This window comes from Lepisma saccharinum, chromosome 11, assembly GCF_977018435.1.
Source record: "Lepisma saccharinum chromosome 11, izLepSacc3.1, whole genome shotgun sequence".
Lineage (NCBI taxonomy): Eukaryota > Metazoa > Arthropoda > Insecta > Zygentoma > Lepismatidae > Lepisma > Lepisma saccharinum.
In genome coordinates, this window is record NC_139239.1 from 43,924,948 (window position 1) to 43,942,607 (window position 17,660).

At 41.4% G+C, this 17,660-nt stretch overlaps 5 non-coding genes and 5 pseudogenes across 5 annotated transcripts; all 10 read right to left on the reverse strand.

Moving 5' to 3' along the window:
* Positions 1-141: 141 nt before the first annotated feature.
* Positions 142-260, reverse strand: LOC145995555 (5S ribosomal RNA). The gene has a single exon (XR_014442602.1). It is a non-coding gene; the product is annotated as a 5S ribosomal RNA (ribosomal RNA).
* Positions 261-835: 575 nt separating this feature from the next.
* LOC145995730 (5S ribosomal RNA) lies at positions 836-954 on the reverse strand (annotated as a pseudogene).
* A 1,065-nt stretch (positions 955-2,019) lies between these two features.
* Positions 2,020-2,138, reverse strand: LOC145995586 (5S ribosomal RNA). The gene has a single exon (XR_014442632.1). It is a non-coding gene; the product is annotated as a 5S ribosomal RNA (ribosomal RNA).
* Positions 2,139-2,713: 575 nt separating this feature from the next.
* LOC145995755 (5S ribosomal RNA) lies at positions 2,714-2,832 on the reverse strand (annotated as a pseudogene).
* A 1,093-nt stretch (positions 2,833-3,925) lies between these two features.
* LOC145995493 (5S ribosomal RNA) lies at positions 3,926-4,044 on the reverse strand. The gene has a single exon (XR_014442543.1). It is a non-coding gene; the product is annotated as a 5S ribosomal RNA (ribosomal RNA).
* A 1,098-nt stretch (positions 4,045-5,142) lies between these two features.
* Positions 5,143-5,261, reverse strand: LOC145995556 (5S ribosomal RNA). The gene has a single exon (XR_014442603.1). It is a non-coding gene; the product is annotated as a 5S ribosomal RNA (ribosomal RNA).
* A 575-nt stretch (positions 5,262-5,836) lies between these two features.
* LOC145995731 (5S ribosomal RNA) lies at positions 5,837-5,955 on the reverse strand (annotated as a pseudogene).
* A 406-nt stretch (positions 5,956-6,361) lies between these two features.
* On the reverse strand, positions 6,362-6,480 carry LOC145995649 (5S ribosomal RNA). The gene has a single exon (XR_014442694.1). It is a non-coding gene; the product is annotated as a 5S ribosomal RNA (ribosomal RNA).
* Positions 6,481-7,708: 1,228 nt separating this feature from the next.
* Positions 7,709-7,827, reverse strand: LOC145995706 (5S ribosomal RNA; annotated as a pseudogene).
* Positions 7,828-8,235: 408 nt separating this feature from the next.
* Positions 8,236-8,354, reverse strand: LOC145995798 (5S ribosomal RNA; annotated as a pseudogene).
* Positions 8,355-17,660: the final 9,306 nt, after the last annotated feature.

The following is a 17,660-nucleotide window of genomic DNA, read 5'->3' on the forward strand; positions in this document are numbered from 1 at the left end:
ATATTCATATATACTAATATACATTTTTTACATATATTATTTCCTTACAGCTTTAAAAGAGGTGATTCTGCAGAAACTGTGGATGATTGATTGGTTTCAAATTACAAAAAGGTAACTATGAACCAAAACAAAGAAAAAGGTTGCCAACAGTACCTGGTGTTCCCAGGCAGTCACCCATCCAAGTACTTACCAGGCCCGACACTGCTTGACTTCGGTGATCGGACGAGAACCGCTATATTCAGCGCGGTATGACCGTTGGCGAAAGCTACTGCATTCGGTAAGATAGATATAGTCCACCTTCTAGTTTTCGAGACGAGTCGGGACATCTAATGTTTCGTGGACAATGCCAAGAATTTGTAGAATAAACATACGTTTTTGTACTACAAATAATGATACAATTCATTGTAATCACAGTGAGAAAATGTGCTCTAACAAACTTCGAGAGATGTGTTAACATTAAAGATACAAGATAGATATTCAAATTTAGTGCTGTGAAAGGGTTTTGAACAAAATATACACCCCATAATAACGCAGACTCGTATTCTCGCCGAAAACTACCAAAGCCGGACCTACGGAGAGAGACACGGCGGATCCAGGCACCGCTATCCACCGCAATTATGGCGGCCGGCTGTAATAGGACTGCACCCTGCAACCCAGCATGATAAGAAACTAAAAAAAAACATCGGCTCCCCAGATATTCATTTATACTAATATACATTTTTTACATATATTATTTCCTTACAGCTTTAAAAGAGGTGATTCTGCAGAAACTGTGGATGATTGATTGGTTTCAAATTACAAAAAGGTAACTATGAACCAAAACAAAGAAAAAGTTTGCCAACAGTACCTGGTGTTCCCAGGCAGTCACCCATCCAAGTACTTACTAGGCCCGACGCTGCTTGACTTTGGTGATCGGTCGAGAACCGTTATATTCAGCGCGGTATGACCGTTGGCGAAAGGTACTGCTCTCGGTAAGCTAGATATACTCCACCATCTAGTTTTCGAGACGAGACGGGTTATGTCTCGTTTAGTGTGCACTGCCAAGAATGTGTAGATGAAACATGATTGTAACTATTAATGATACATTTCATTGTAATCATAGTGAGAAAATGTGCTTTAACAACCTTCAACAGATGTGTTAACATTAAAGCTAAAAGACAGAGAAGGAAATTTTGTGAAGGGTTGGGATTTTAAACAGAAACCCCCAAAAATACATCAAATAATATTTCAGGAACGTATCCTCGCAGAAAAACTACCAACGCCGACTCTTCGGGAATCGATACTGCAAAAAATGTTTGTGATTGATTGACTTCAAGTTACAAAAAAGGTCAGTATCACCATTACAAAAGCAAAAAGGTTACTAACAGTACCTGGTGCTCCCAGGATGTCACCCATCCAAGTACTTATCAGATCCGTTGCTGCTTAGTTTCTGTTTTGGGACGAAAACCGGTATATTTAACGCGGTATGTCCAGGCCACCTTCTAGCTTTCGAGACGAGTCGGGACATCCTACGTTTCGTGGGCAATGCCAAGAATGTGTAGAAGAAACATACGTTTTTGTACTACAAATAATGATACAATTCATTGTAATCATAGTGAGAAAATGTGCTCTAACAAACTTCGAGAGATGTGTTAACATTAAAGTTGCAAGATAGAGATTCAAATTTAGTGCAGTGAAAGGGTTTTGAACAAAATATACACCCCATAATAACGCAGACTCGTATTCTCGCCGAAAACTACCAACGCCGGACCTACGGAGAGAGACACGGCGGAATCAGCCACCGCTATCCACCGCAATTATGGCGGCCGGATGTAATACGACAGCACCCTGCAACCCAGCATGATACGAAATTAAAAAAAAAAAACATCGGCTTTCCAGATATTCATATATACTAATATACATTTTTTACATATATTATTTCCTTACAGCTTTAAAAGAGGTGATTCTGCAGAAACTGTGGATGATTGATTGGTTTCAAATTACAAAAAGGTAACTATGAACCAAAACACAGAAAAAGGTTGCCAGCAGTACCTGGTGTTCCCAGGCAGTCACCCATCCAAGTACTTACCAGGCCCGACACTGCTTGACTTCGGTGGTCGGACGAGAACCGGTATATTCAGCGCGGTATGACCGTTGGCGAAAGCTGCTGCATTCGGTAAGATAGATATAGTCCACCTTCTAGTTTTCGAGACGAGTCGGGACATCTCACGTTTCGTGGGCAATGCCAAGAATTTGTTGAATAAACATACGTTTTTGTACTACAAATAATGATACAATTCATTGTAATCATAGTGAGAAAATGTGCTCTAACAAACTTCGAGAGATGTGTTAACATTAAAGATACAACATAGAGATTCACATTTAGTGCTGTGAAAGGGTTTTGAATAAAATATACACCCCATAATAACGCAGACTCGTATTCTCGCAGAAAACAACCAACGCCGGACCTACGGAGAGAGACACGGCGGATCCAGACACCGCTATCCACCGCAATTATGGCGGCCGGCTGTAATACGACTGCACCCTGCAACCCAGCATGATAAGAAACAAAAAAAAAACATCGGCTTCCCAGATATTCATTTATACTAATATACATTTTTTACATATATTATTTGCTTACAGCTTTAAAAGAGGTGATTCTACAGAAACTGTGGATGATTGATTGGTTTCAAATTACAAAAAGGTCACTATGAACCAAAACAAAGAAAAAGGTTGCCAACAGTACCTGGTGTTCCCAGGCAGTCACCCATCCAAGTACTTACTAGGCCAGACGCTGCTTGACTTCGGTGATCGGTCGAGAACCGTTATATTCAGCGCGGTATGACCGTTGGCGAAAGGTACTGCTCTCGGTAAGCTAGATATACTCCACCATCTAGTTTTCGAGACGAGACGGGTTATGTCTCGTTTAGTGTGGACTGCCAAGAATGTGTAGATGAAACATGATTGTTATTATTAATGATACATTTCATTGTAATCATAGTGAGAAAATGTGCTTTAACAACCTTGGACAGATGTGTTAACATTAAAGCTAAAATACAGAGAAGGTAATTTTGTGCAGGGTTGGGATTTTAAACAGAAACGCCCAAAAATACATCAAATAATATTCCAGGAACGTATCCTCGCAGAAAAACTACTCGCTTCTTCGGGAAGCGATTCTGCAAAAAATGTTTGTGATTGATTGACTTCAAGTTACAAAAAAGGTCATTATCACCATTACAAAAGCAAAAAGGTTACTAACAGTACCTGGTGCTCCCAGGCTGTCACCCATCCAAGTACTTACCAGATCCGTCGCTGCTTGGTTTCTGTTTTGGAATGAAAACCGGTATATTTAACGAGGTATGTCCGTTGGCGAAAGGCACTGCTTTCGGTAAGTTACATATAGGCCACCTTCTATCTTTCGAGACGAGTCGGGACATCCTACGTTTCGTGGGCAATGCCAAGAATGTGTAGGAGAAACATACGTTTTTGTACTACAAATAATGATACAATTAATTGTAATCATAGTGAGAAAATGTGCTCTAACAAACTTCGAGAGATGTGTTAACATTAAAGTTGCAAGATAGAGATTCAAATTTAGTGCAGTGAAAGGGTTTTGAACAAAATATACACCCCATAATAACGCAGACTCGTATTCTCGCCGAAAACTACCAACGCCGGACCTACGGAGAGAGACACGGCGGATCCAGGCACCGCTATCCACCGCAATTATGGCGGCCGGCTGTAATACGACTGCACCCTGCAACCCAGCATGATAAGAAACTAAAAAAAAACATCGGCTTCCCAGATATTCATATATACTAATATACATTTTTTACATATATTATTTCCTTACAGCTATAAAAGAGGTGATTCTGCAGAAAATGTGGATGATTGATTGGTTTCAAATTACAAAAAGGTCACTATGAACCAAAACACAGAAAAAGGTTGCCAACAGTACCTGGTGTTCCCGGGTAGTCACCCATCCAAGTACTTACCAGGCCCGACGCTGCTTGACGTCGGTGATCGGACGAGAACCGGTATATTCAGCGCGGTATGACCGTTGGCGAAAGGTACTGCTCTCGGTAAGATAGATATACTCCAACGTCTAGTTTTCGAGACGAGACGGGTTATGTCTCGTTTAGTGTGGACTGCCAAGAATGTGTAGATGAAACATAATTGTTACTATTAATGATACATTTCATTGTAATCATAGTGAGAAAATGTGCTTTATCAACTTTCGAGAGATGTGTTAACATTAAAGCTAAAAGACAGAGAAGGAAATTTTGCGCAGGGTTGGGATTTTAAACAGAAACGCCCAAAAATACATCAAATAATTTGGCAGGAACGTATCCTCGCAGAAAAACTACCAACGCCGGCTCTTCGGGAAGCGATTCTGCAAAAAATGTTTGTTATTCATTGACTTCAAGTTACAAAAAAGGTCATTATCACCATTAAAAAAGCAAAAGGTTGCTAACAGTACCTGGTGCTCCCAGGCTGTCACCCATCTAAGTACTTACCAGATCCGTCGCTGCTTGACTTCTGTTTTGGGACGAAAAACGGTATATTTAACGCGGTATGTCCGTTGGCGAAAGACACTGTTTCGGTAACTTACATATATGCCACCTTCTAGTTTTCGAGACGAGTCGGGACATCTCACGTTTCGTGGGCAATGCCGAGAATGTGTAGGAGAAACATAGGTTTTTGTACTACAAATAATGATACAATTCATTGTAATCATAGTGAGAAAATGTGTTCTAACAAACATCGAGAGATGTGATAACATTAAAGCTACAAGATAGAGATTCAAATTTAGTGCAGTGAAAGGGTTTTGAACAAAATATACACCCCATAATAACGCAGACTCGTATTCTCGCCGAAAACTACCAACGCCGGACCTACGGAGAGAGACACGGCGGAATCAGCCACCGCTATCCACCGCAATTATGGCGGCCGGATGTAATACGACAGCACCCTGCAACCCAGCATGATACGAAATTAAAAAAAAAAACATCGGCTTTCCAGATATTCATATATACTAATATACATTTTTTACATATATTATTTCCTTACAGCTTTAAAAGAGGTGATTCTGCAGAAACTGTGGATGATTGATTGGTTTCAAATTACAAAAAGGTAACTATGAACCAAAACAAAGAAAAAGGTTGCCAACAGTACCTGGTGTTCCCAGGCAGTCACCCATCCAAGTACTTACCAGGCCCGACACTGCTTGACTTCGGTGATCGGACGAGAACCGCTATATTCAGCGCGGTATGACCGTTGGCGAAAGCTACTGCATTCGGTAAGATAGATATAGTCCACCTTCTAGTTTTCGAGACGAGTCGGGACATCTAATGTTTCGTGGACAATGCCAAGAATTTGTAGAATAAACATACGATTTTGTACTACAAATAATGATACAATTCATTGTAATCACAGTGAGAAAATGTGCTCTAACAAACTTCGAGAGATGTGTTAACATTAAAGATACAAGATAGATATTCAAATTTAGTGCTGTGAAAGGGTTTTGAACAAAATATACACCCCATAATAACGCAGACTCGTATTCTCGCCGAAAACTACCAAAGCCGGACCTACGGAGAGAGACACGGCGGATCCAGGCACCGCTATCCACCGCAATTATGGCGGCCGGCTGTAATAGGACTGCACCCTGCAACCCAGCATGATAAGAAACTAAAAAAAAACATCGGCTCCCCAGATATTCATTTATACTAATATACATTTTTTACATATATTATTTCCTTACAGCTTTAAAAGAGGTGATTCTGCAGAAACTGTGGATGATTGATTGGTTTCAAATTACAAAAAGGTAACTATGAACCAAAACAAAGAAAAAGTTTGCCAACAGTACCTGGTGTTCCCAGGCAGTCACCCATCCAAGTACTTACTAGGCCCGACGCTGCTTGACTTTGGTGATCGGTCGAGAACCGTTATATTCAGCGCGGTATGACCGTTGGCGAAAGGTACTGCTCTCGGTAAGCTAGATATACTCCACCATCTAGTTTTCGAGACGAGACGGGTTATGTCTCATTTTGTGTTGTCTGACAAGAATGTTTAGATGAAACATAATTGTTACTACATAAAATAATGATACATTTCATTGTAATCATAGTGAGAAAATGTGCTTTAACAACCGTCGAGAGATATGTTAACATTAAAGCTAAAGACAGAATAGGAAATTTTGTGTAGGGTTCGGTTTTTAAACAAAAAACGCACATAACATACATCAAATAATATGGCTGGAACGTATCCTCTTAGAAAAACTACCAACACCGGCTCTTCGGGGAGCGATTCCTCAAAAACTGTGGGTGATTTATTGACTTCAAGTTACAAAAAGGTCATTATCAGCGTTAAAAAAACAGGTTGCCAACAGTACCTGGTGTTCCCAGGCGGTCACCCATCCAAGTACTTACCAGGCCCGACGCTGCTTGACTTCGGTGATCAGACGGGAACCGGTATATTGAGCGAGTTATGCCCGTTGGCGAGAAATACTGCTTTCGGTAAAATAGATATACTTCAACGTCTAATTTTCGAGACGACACGGATTATGTTTCGTTTTGTGTGCACCGCCAAGAATGAATAGATGAAACATAAGTGTTACTACACCAAATACTGATACATTTGATTGTAATCATAGTGCGAAAATGTGCTTTAACACCCTTCGAGAGATGTGTTAGCATTAAAGGTAAAAGACAGAGATGGAAATTTTGTGCAGGGTTGGGATTTTCAACAAAAACGCCCAAAAATACATCAAATAATATAGCAGGAACGTATCCTCGCAAAAAAGACTACCTACTCCGGCTCTTCGGGAAGCTATTCTGCAAAAAAGTTTTGTGAATGATTGACTTCAAGTTACAAAAAAGGTCATTATCACTATTAAAAAAGCAAAAAGAATGCCAACAGTACCAGGTCCTCCCAGGCTGTCACCCATCCAAGTACTTACCAGATCCGTCGCTGCTTGACTTCTGCTTTGGGACGAAAATTGGTATATTTTGCGCGGTATGTCCGTTGGCATAAGACACTGCTTTCGGTAAGTTACATATAGGTCACCTTCTAGTTTTCGATACGAGTCGGACATCCTACGTTTCGTGGGCAATGCCAAGAATGTGTAGAAGAAACATACGTTTTTGTACTACAAATAATGATACAATTCATTGTAATCATAGTGGAAAATGTGCTCTAACAAACTTCGAGAGATGAGTTAACATTAAAGCTACAAGATAATAATAATAACCCCAGGGCTACAGCCCTTGAAGGGCCTTGGCTTACCTACCGACTGCTGGTCTCCCTCCCACACTGTTCCTCCGTCACCTATTATTGCGTGGAGATCTTAGACCAGTATTGGGGTGACGGGTGATCAGCCCGGCCAACCCCCAGCCGTTGTTGTTGGGCTTCTTGACCGTGTTACGCTCACTCACTCGGAGCTTCCCAATTTCCTCACGATGGTGGGTTGCCACCGGCCCTATACGTAGGCCGAATAAATTCCGACCAGAGCCGGATTCGAACCTACGCCGTCCCGCAGCGAACGATCTCAAGACGAGTGAAAACCTTAACACGCTCGACTACGGAAGAGGACATATTTTAACATACATTTTTTTATATATATTATTTGCTGACAGCTAGAAAAGAATTGATTCTGCCGAAACAGTCTGTGGTTGATTGGCTTCAAGTTATAAAAAAGGTCACTATCAACGTAAAATAAGAAAAAAGTTGCCAACAGTACCTGGTGTTCCCAGGCGGTCAACCATTCAAGTACTTCCCAGGACCGACGCTGCTTGACTTCGGTGATCGGACGAGAACCGGCATATTGAGCGCGGTGTGACCGTTGGCAAAAGATACTGCTTTCGGTAAGATATATATACTCCACCGTCTAGTTTTCGAGACGAGACGGGTTATGTCTCGTTTTGTGTGCAATGCCAAGAATGTGTAGATGAAACATAATTGTTACTACACCAAATAATGATACATTTAATTGTAATCATAGTAAGAAAATGTGCTTTAACACCCTGCGAGGGATGTGTTAACATCAAAGCTAAAAGACAGAGAAGGAAATTTTGTGAAGGGTTGGATTTTTAAACAAAAAACGCACATAAAATACATCAAATAATATGGCAGGAACGTATCCTCGCAGAAAAACTACCAACGCCGGCTCTTCCGGGAGCGATTCCTCAAAAACTGTGGGTGATTGATTGACTTCAAGTTACAAAAAAGGTCATTATCAGCATTAAAAAAACAGGTTGCCAACAGTACCTGGTGTTCCCAGGCGGTCACCAATCCAAGTACTTACCAGGCCCGTCGCTGCTTGACTTCGGTGTTGGGACGAAAACCGGTATATTTAGCGCGGTATGTCCGTTGGGGAAAGACACTGCTTTCGGTAAGTTACATATAGTCCACCTTTTAGTTTTCGAGACGAGTCGGGACTTCTCAGGCTTCGTGGGCAATGCCACTAATGTGTAGAAGAAACATACGTTTTTGTACAACAAATAATGATACAATTCATTGTAATCATAGTGAGAAAATGTGCTCTAACACAGTTCGAGAGATGTGTTAACATTAAAGCTACAAAATAGAAATTAAAATGTAGTGCAGTGAAAGGATTTTGCACAAAATATTGTAACGACCGCCATGTTAGGCAGATTTAAGTTGTATATTGGCATTTACCTTATTCGTATAATTTCAAGTTGAGAACTTTTATTAAATTATTTATACTTAATTGTTTTTATAATTCATGTATATATTCACGATTTATCTTATGTTACAATATTATTCGCGTATTTTTGCAATATTTATTTAGAATTTATAGGCTAATAATTATCCCAAATAATATATGCAACGTTTTCATTGTTTTTCAAGCACAAGTTAAATACCTCTCTTCTTAATATCGATTTTTGTTCAACAATGTACAAGATTGAAGTAATTTTTCTTCGTTATAAAATAAATCTTTATTTAATCATTTATTTTATGTGCAATGGCAAATATGATTTATTTGATAAAATCAGTTTAGTTATTTCTATATAGTTTAATATTGTAATATTATAGCAAAGTATTTCTCCCTCGTCTTCAATAAAATATCGTATTCCTATTGGCTGTTTATGTTAGGAGTGGGGGAACCACGCTTCGTGTTCTTGGCGATGTAAAAACTTCCACGTTGGCATTTTTAATTGTTGCCAACCTGAACTTTAGCTTACTATCGCTCATTAACATTGATGTGTTATATAAATTATCAGTTTTTCTTGTGCTATTCTATGTTATGAGTTTGTATTGTAAGTTAGAACAATCTGTTATGCTGCGCCTCGCGCTTGAGGTAAGCAGTTGAGGTCTTGTTAACTGTGAAGGCGGTGCGCGGACTCTCGTGTTAAATAAATTGCTTATCACTGCCTGCGAGCGTGCAAGACCCAACAAATTATAACTTTTAACATGTGCGAATCAGTGTATACGCGCGCGATTCGTGATTAAAGATTTTGGATATTTTTAATATAAAGTATTTGACCAACTGACCAGCCGGATCAAGGAGCGGTGTGTTGCCAATTCGGATTCTCCATACGATTGGAGTTACTTTGTGGTACCGCAACGAGACATGTAGCATTGTTTTATGTAGCCGCAAATAAGGCGCGTTGCAATATGCACCCCATAAGAACGCAGACACGTATCCTCGCCGAAAACTACCAACGCCGGACCTACGGAGAGCGACACGACGGATCCATTCACCGCTCCCCACCTCAATTAAGGCGGCCGGCTGTAATACAACATCCCCCTGCAACCCAGCATGATAAGAAACTAAAAAAACATCGCATTCCCAGACATTCATATATACTAATATACATTTTTTACATATATTATTTGCTGACTGCTATAAAAGTGGTGATTCTGCAGAAACTGTGGATGATTGATTGGTTTCAAGTTACAAAAGAGGCCATTATCAACCAAAAAAGAAAAAGGTTGCCAACAGTACCTGGTGCTCCCAGGCTGTCAACCATCCAAGTACTTACCAGACCCGTCGTTGCTTGACTTGTGTTTTGGGACGAAAACCGGTATATTTAGCGCGTTATGTCCGTTGGCGAAAGACACTGCTTTCGGTAAGTTACATATAGGCCACCTTCTAGTTTTCGAGACGATTCGGGACATCTCACGTTTCGTGGGGAATGCCAAGATTGTGTAGAAGAAACATACGTCTTTGTACAACAAATAATGATACAATTCATTGCACACTAGTTGCAACCCGTCACAAAGGAAAAAATGCGAGCTTTTCCTAATTAACACCCTGGAGGCTGACAAACAGAAACTGAGGCTTCTCAAGTCAGCAACTCTACTACTCCAACAGAGGGTAATCGTGGAAGATTACATAGTCCCTAATAAGGCTATGCAATGTTTTCAATGCCAGGGATTTCACCACAGCCGTCGTACCTGCTTCGTTAAACCGAAGTGCGTACGCTGTGGCTCTGCTCACGATGTCTCGGATTGTGTCAGGGAAAATAACAAATTCCGATGTGCCAACTGCCAAGGGGCGCACACGGCGAATGCACGGATTTGCCCGGTTGTCAAAAAAGTAAACCAGGGTAAAATCCAACGAAACTACAAGCAGGCACCGAAGCCCGCTACACCGACCCCTCTTCCACGCTCAAGGACCGGCTTAACAAAGCAAAACGAAAATCCTGCATGGAAGAAAGTAAACACTCGCACTGCCAAGGGCCCTCAGCCCCAAGCGAGGCAGCAAACCACCGAAAGCGCCGCCAAGCAAGGTGCCCCCAAACGGGGAGGTGGAAAAACTTACAGTCCTTAAAAGGACCAACAGCGCAACGAACCTAAACAAATAAGCCAGGCTAACAACAAAGCGCCTACACCGATTCCGGCGAAACGAACGTTCAAACCGAAGAACACCGAAAAGCCGAAAGCCGCCGACATCGAGCCGGCGGTTGCCGACATCGAACCCAAGGAATATAGAGATTAGGTAAAGCCATCCGAAGATTGCCGATCTTGCACGAACGCGTGACGTCACCGGAGAAGCAGTGAGCTCGGCTGAAGCAGACGGCCCCTAGCATTTATATGGGAGATTCAGAGAGCGAAAGTATATTATTACTTTTAGGAGGGAGAAATAATAATTGTCATCCTCCAAGATGGTATTGAGGCATCCTTTTAATGATTAGTAACATAATTGAAAACGCGCTATTTTTAAAAGGGGGCAAAGTACATGTGAAAAAATGTATTTTGAAAATCCATATTCCTGAAACTTTCTGACCGATGCGCTACAAAGAAAGTTGCGTGTTCTCCTTTAGAATTTCGTCATTTTACAAATCGTAATATAATTTTAACAAAAACGTGGCATGCTAAAGAAGAATTAAAGAGTTTTAAAAAATAATTGATTAATAGACTTAGTTTATTTTACTTCGCTTATCTGTCACATATGGCTAATCGCAAAGATGAGGATGCGTGATGATATGATGAAATTGAAGAAAGGAAAGTAGACCCATGCCCGGGCGGGGATTCGAACCTGGGGGCACTTGGCATCGTAAAGCGTTGTGCTAACCACTTCGCCACGGAGGTCACCATTACAAGAAAATAAACAGAAATTGGCATCCATGTTTTAATATGCGAGAAACATTTGCGAGGAGGTTATTGAAGTAACAAATAATTATTACAAGACGTTGTGATGAAAATTATTAATATATCTGAAATATCGAGAGTTGACCTTGCAGTCTCTAAATGTACTTTTAGGGTTACGCAAAACCTTTACTCAAAATTGCTAGTGTAAATTTATAAGCTATTAAAATTTAAAACTTATTCCTGTTCGAAAAGAGAAACTGCCAAGTCAAATTAATATTTCGTAGAAATACATATATTTGTCTTTCATGAGGCCAACAGAGTATTTGGAGGGGACGCTGGCTTGGGAAGGCTATAGACCCGGATCTCGATCTGCAAAGGGGCTTCCAGTGGGAAAACATTCCTATGAAATAGTCCAGAAGAAGGGGCGAAATGATTTTTTTTAAATGGCTCAAGAATACAAAGATATAAGTGGATATTTGACAAGCTTAGTCTAAAACTTACAACTGAAGTCGTACGTGTGTGTGTTGGGGGGGGGGGCTACGTGAGGTAACACAGTGGAATATGATTCACAATACTAAAATTAAAATAAATATGTGGGAACAATAGAAATCAAAATATGTTGTAGCTAGTGACAGCGCAATAGTAAAGATGGAGGGGTAAATCATATTTTCCCGGGGCAATCATTTTTATTATTCCGTTTCATACGACACAAAAATGCATATTTTGGCTAAAAGAGCATTCATTCATTTATTTATTTTGTCGTTTTACTGGGGGCAGATAAGAGAGAGAGAGAAATTGTCGAACGAGAATTGGGGGGCGTTCCTTCCCCCCCCCCCTAGTCACTGCCTATGGCTATGCTGGAGAAGAATGCACCAATTAATACGCTATTAAATAAAACAGATACTTTTAAAACTTTTAATCAAATTATTTGTGAACTATGATTTAAATTTAGAGAGAGCACATACGTGTTTAATTTAATTTGGATGAGTTAACTTCTGAAGCCTGCCATTTCCGAGCCTTCTTCCGGTGTAACTACACTGCCCTTTGAGCCGTAGCTGCTGCGTTCAGGTGGCGGAACGAGCAGAATACTAATTAAAACAAATATGTGACAAATATATATATATATAAAAAAACAACGTGTTGAAGCTATTGACGGCGCCAAAGAAAAGACAGAAGAAGAAGAACGTGGAGAGTGCAGTGATATTTTACGGGAAGCAGCAGGCACGTATCCAGGAATTCCTTTCGGGGCGGCGGCTGAACACCATTTTTTAAAGGGGTATCACAATTGTATGTTTAAGGCCAGTGGTGGCAATTGGGTTCCAAAATGTGGGGGGGGGGGGGTGGACAAGGAGACAAGCATTAAGAGGCCATAGTGTGATAGTGTGGAGGCAAAAGAATGGGGAGCAACTATCTCCTAAATCGTCGCCACTGTTTAAGGCTGTCATTTTAATCAGAACGTGAAATCGGGACATTTTCTTACCACTCAACTCCTCTGTTTCCATGCATTAATATTGTGTGCCGGAACCATCTCAGTATGTATGTTTGTCCATTTCTTCTCATCAGGCATAAAAACATCTATGTACCAGAAGTGTTTTTACGAAGGTGTTACACATGCACGGAATGCACAATCCACTCGACAACGCAAGATTCAAACTGTGTGCAGGGAACTGGAATCAGACAGTTCACGAATATTTCTCTCTCATTCGAGCCTGAACACCACTAATGTGTCTTCTCCTCCCATGTTTGCAGCTCTTATAAAAGCCGAAACCCACCAAATTGTTCATATTCATGCCTAAGCACTCGCAAGTGTCCAAAATTGTCTGTCGAGTGTGTGTCGAACCCAGTAGCCTTAAACAAAAGTATTTTTTTATGCCACGAAATTCTCGGACTGCATACACAAAATTTGGTCCTGGCACAACCAAATTATCACTCAAAACTTTGATTTTCAGTTGATCTGTGCAGCTTATTTCTTTTTTAATAAATCGCTCCAATGCCCAGCCCGATACTGCCGAAATATTCACTTTAGAGAGAGAGACCTTCGATCTGTTCGTCTTTCGACCCGAACTACTCGTAGCACTACTCGAAGTTCTGCTGTCATCAATGTCTTTAGCTTTGGGACCGAACTGGAACTAGTGGTAGACTTCGTTACTTTACGGTATTTAGTCCATTTCATTTTCGAATCACTAGATCTTATAAAGCAACCAATGGACACTGACTGATCACTAATCGACTGTATGAATTGTCACACTTACCTCTGAAGTCTCCACCTATTCTGTTGTACAGATCAACCGGGAAATTGAAGCCGCGTATTAATATCCTCATTATATTCTAGAACGTTTCGCAGATAAAACGATTCGTAAATATTGCCAGTAGTTCGACTCCTTCTCTTTTTCAAGAACGTTCCCTCTCGCGCTTTCCAGAGATTAAAAAATTACAATGAATCCGAATCGCCCTACCTGCGGCGCTACCTTTGTTGTGCACCTTCCAAATGCTGACAAGTCTCTTCTACATAGTGTTCAGGTTCGCTACGACAACGCCGAAAGCGTAAGAAAAGTTTACGTGCAATATTATCAACAACAGGGTTATAGAACATTCTCCGTCTTGCCTTGATAAGTATTTCTCTCCTAAAATTATCGTCACATTATTCAAGAAGAAAAAAACCTAATTTTATCTAGTGTAAAATGAAAACTTTCCTGGTGGGCGGAGTCCAAGAGTTACGATCCCCACCTTGGATACGCGCTATAAACAATAACAGGGTCCGTAGAACATTCTCCGTCTTGCCTCGATAATTATTTATCTCCTTAAATTATCGTCAAATTATTCAAGAAGTCAAAAACCTAATTTTATCAGTGTAAACTGAAAAATTTCCTTGGGGAGCGGGGGGGCCTCGAACCACCTGATCCCTACCTTTGATACGCGCTATTAACAATAACAGGCTTATAGAACATTCTCCGTCTTGCCTAGATAATTATCTCTCTCAAATTATCACCATATTATTCAAGAAGCCAAAAACCTAATTTTATCTAGCGTAAACTGAACATTTTCTGAAGGGGGGCTTGAGCCCCCTGATTCCCATCTTGGATACGAGCTGTTACCAATAACAGGGTTATAGAATATTCTTCGTCTTTCCTCGATAATTATTTCTCTCCTTAAATTAACGTCACATTATTTTATTTGACACGACAAGAAACAAAAAAATCTCATTTTATCTAGTGTAAACCGAAAACTTTCGGGGGGGGGCTTGAGCCCCCTAAGCCCCCCTTTGATACGTGCCTGTGAAGCAGTCACGTTTATTACACCCTTACATTTACATACAATATTATAAAGTTCTGCTTTTAGATCTCGCACAATGCCTTTTTCACAAAAATGGGCAATCTCGCATTTTTTATATCAATCAAGCTGTGATATTTTAGATTTATTCCGTTAGTTTTCTGATAATAGTTTTCACAGCTTTCCATAGCATTTAGGCATGATTTCAGTTGACAAGAACAAAATAATCTTATTTCAAAACATAGAGCAAAAAGAAATCCAACGCGCTTAAGTTAAAACTCCCTTACATTGGAAGCCTGGAGAGAACGAAACAGGGGTTCCTTCGTAACACGATTTCTTGAAAACCATTTTACACATTTGAATCAACTTTGTGATAAATTGATTAGAAAGGATGAATCTTAACCGTAAAAGTTGTAACTTTTCCCTTGCTACTATATTTTAGAAGATATTCGTTGTCAAATTTCTCAACATTTGCATAAGGAACCAGCCTTTTCCGTGCCGAGTGTTTCGATGATGACGTCATGCATCCACGGACAACTGCGCATACGATCTGCGCCGCCGAACGAGCACCCCCTGATCGAACCGACCTCTGCCGACACACAGAATACGAAACCGATAGAGCAATCACAGGAGTCTGGACTCAGCCAGCTCTTCTCCGCTCTACAAAACTCTATGCAGCAAATGCAAGCAATGCAAGCTGCCATGAACCAGAATATGCAGCACATGATTAACATATGTGCTCAAATAACCAGTGTTGTAGCATCCCCCGTTTATGGCAGACACCCATAAACAACTAACTACGCCACACCTGATTCACTGGAACGCCAGAGGTCTCCTACAGCGAATGACGGAGTTCTATCCCTGGCTGCTAGTCGGGCAGCCAGAAATAGCGCTACTTTCCGAAACGCATCTTAAGCCCACCGATACGGTCAACTTCCCAGGCTACATAGTCTACAGGGAAGACCGGAACTCAGCGGCAGGAGGAGCGGCACTGTTAATCAAAAACGATATAGTGCACTCCTGCATTCCGATACCGCACCTAAGGACATTAGAGGCGGTCGCAGTTAAGGCACGGATGACCACACGCGAAATAATATTCGTATCCGCCTATCGTACACCTCGTAAAGATAATAACTTAGATCCCGAGGACATTGCGAAACTCCTCCAACTAGGACCCTCAGTCCTAATAGGTGGCGATCTTAATGCCAAACACACGGCGTGGCACAGTCGAGTACATAATACCAGTGGTAACGTTTTATTCAAGTTTATCCAAAACAAGCCAATACTGGTGTACGCGCCTACCACACCCACATATTATCCCGATAACCCGAATAACTTACGAGACGTCCTGGATATTGTTATCTTAAAGGGACCGCGCATAATCACCGACCAGGACTCGATCCCGGCACTCTCATCTGACCACAACCCAGTGCTGGTCACGCTCTTTGACAAACCGGTCCGAAAAGCACACGTTAAACGCTACGATTACAAAAAAGCGAACTGGGAAGCACTACGCGCAAATCTCGAAATAAAATTCGCGAATCAACCTCTACAATAGCAATAACAACCAAGGCCCAAGCCGACGATCGCGTAGCCACTATCACGTCTAGAATCAAGGGTGCTATGGCCAAGCACATCCCGCTTATGAGGCCTCCGAAGCCTGATTCAGCGCTCCCGACCCCCATAATTGAAAAAATCAGACTCCGCAATAAAATTCGGAAACTTTTCATGCAAACGCGCCAACCGTTCTACAAACAAGAACAAATGGCGCTCACAAATGAAATAGAAAAATAAATAAAGTGCTACAGAAACCAAAAGTGGCGAGCTCGGGTAGATAAACTCTCCACCAAAGATCTCTCTCTCTATAAATTCACGCGAAGACTCACTCGTAACAACGTGAACACGCCCACCCTGCACGGCAAGAACGGCCTCGCGTATGACGACAAGGATAAAGCTGACGCGCTAGCCGACACCCTAGAGGAAGCTTTTCAACCGAACGAGGAGACCGAAATAACTTACGAAGATGAGGAAGACACCCTCGAAACGGTCGAGGACTTCCTCAGCATAAACGGTGCAAACGAGGAAATGATAGTGCATACTAACGTTCCCGAACTGCTAAATATTATAAAATATTTACCCAACTACAAGGCCCCCGGTCCAGACGGCATTCAGAATGTCGTGTTCAAACACGTGCCGATCAACACGGTCCAGGCAATCAAGGTCCTAATCAACTCATGCATGGATCTCCATTATTTCCCGGTCAATTGGAAAGTCGCCAAAATCATCTGCCTCCCCAAACCCGGAAAAGACAAGAAATTCCCTCAGAATTACAGGCCAATTAGCCTGCTTAACAACTTAGGGAAGATATTCGAAAGAATTCTCATTCGGAGAATGCAGTTCATAGTCCGAGAAGGCAACCTTCTCCCCCCGGAACAATTCGGTTTCCGAGCGAAACATTCAACCAACCATCAGTTGATACGCGTACTGGAGCATATAACCGAGCATTATAATAAAAAGAAAGATACGGGAATGGTGCTACTAGACGTAGAAAAAGCGTTCGACCGCGTATGGCATGAAGCGCTTATTCATAAGCTACTCATGCTTAAAATCTCCCCGAAACTTGTCCGGCTCATGCAATCATTCGTAAGTGACAGAAAGTTCTACGTCTCAATCTTGCAAGACAAATCGAGCACCAGAGCGATAGAGGCCGGGGTACCTCAAAGCTCAATCCTGACCCCCCTCCTCTTCAGTCTTTACATTTCCGATATTCCGAAAGATAGAGAAGCGAAAATAGCCATCTACGCCGATGATGTAGCTATCTGCCAATCTTCGTGGCGACGAACTAAGATCGC